The following is a 1,034-nucleotide window of genomic DNA, read 5'->3' on the forward strand; positions in this document are numbered from 1 at the left end:
ACATTCTATAATAAATATAAAGTCACTATTAATAGGAGCATTTTGAAAAAAAGACAATAATAACACCTCGAAAGACTAAAAATGCCTTACATTTTTAAAATGTTTAACTCTTTAAAAAATATTTTACATTTTTAAACAGAAGATGTATATTTTAGTAAGTGTCAAAATTGAAATCTTATTAAATTTTTAGAGAGATTTAATGAGTTTTAGGATTTATTTGAAATAAGTAGAAAGTAGGAAATGAGAGAAAATTAAAGGAGAAAACTAAAAAAAAAAAAGATGGCATTTTTCACCCTTGTTTTCCCCTAATTTCCTTTTTGAAGAAGAGAAAAACTTATTGTAAGGAAAAGAAAATGTCATTTTCTTCTACTTTTCCCTTAGTATTACCTCTCATTCCAATGAAAGGGTTTAAAGTTTTTTTAATTCTCTAATAAAATATATTATAAGTAACAGATAAATAAAATTGGAGGTTGTATATGAGGAATAAATTTTTCAAAAGAAGATCTATCTAATATGGATAAAATGAAAAACTTTTTTTTTTTGCAAAACAGTGAATGATTTAACTAATTCTTCTTAATTTCAATAAGTATTTATTTTGTATATTTGTAATTACTTATATATAGAACTCAATATATTACTAACCTTCATATCCAAGGAACTTGTTCTTGTATGTGTTATCTCATCCAAAAAAATATTCACGCATGATCCATTGGTCTTCTTACTTTGTTGATGAGTGCCTTCATAATAAACCAAAGTTTTCATTTTGCAATTAAAGTTGTTCCATCTTTTGATGAATTGATTGACATTTTCCTATTGCCTTCCAGTATCCATCTAATGTTGATCGTTTTGGCCTCTTTCCATTTTTATATTTTCTATCTCTTGGTGAGAAAAAGTACCACTCATTTTGTGATTCATAGTTCCTATATTGTCCTGCATTTATAATTAATTAATACATAATACACTATTACTTTATTCATGTGATTGCTGTGCTTCATAGCAAGAAATAATCATTATCTCATTAACCATGAATCAAG

This window comes from Prosopis cineraria, unplaced genomic scaffold, assembly GCF_029017545.1.
Source record: "Prosopis cineraria cultivar Desert tree isolate PC_DT_omini unplaced genomic scaffold, ASM2901754v1 PC9, whole genome shotgun sequence".
NCBI classification, from domain to species: Eukaryota; Viridiplantae; Streptophyta; class Magnoliopsida; order Fabales; family Fabaceae; genus Prosopis; species Prosopis cineraria.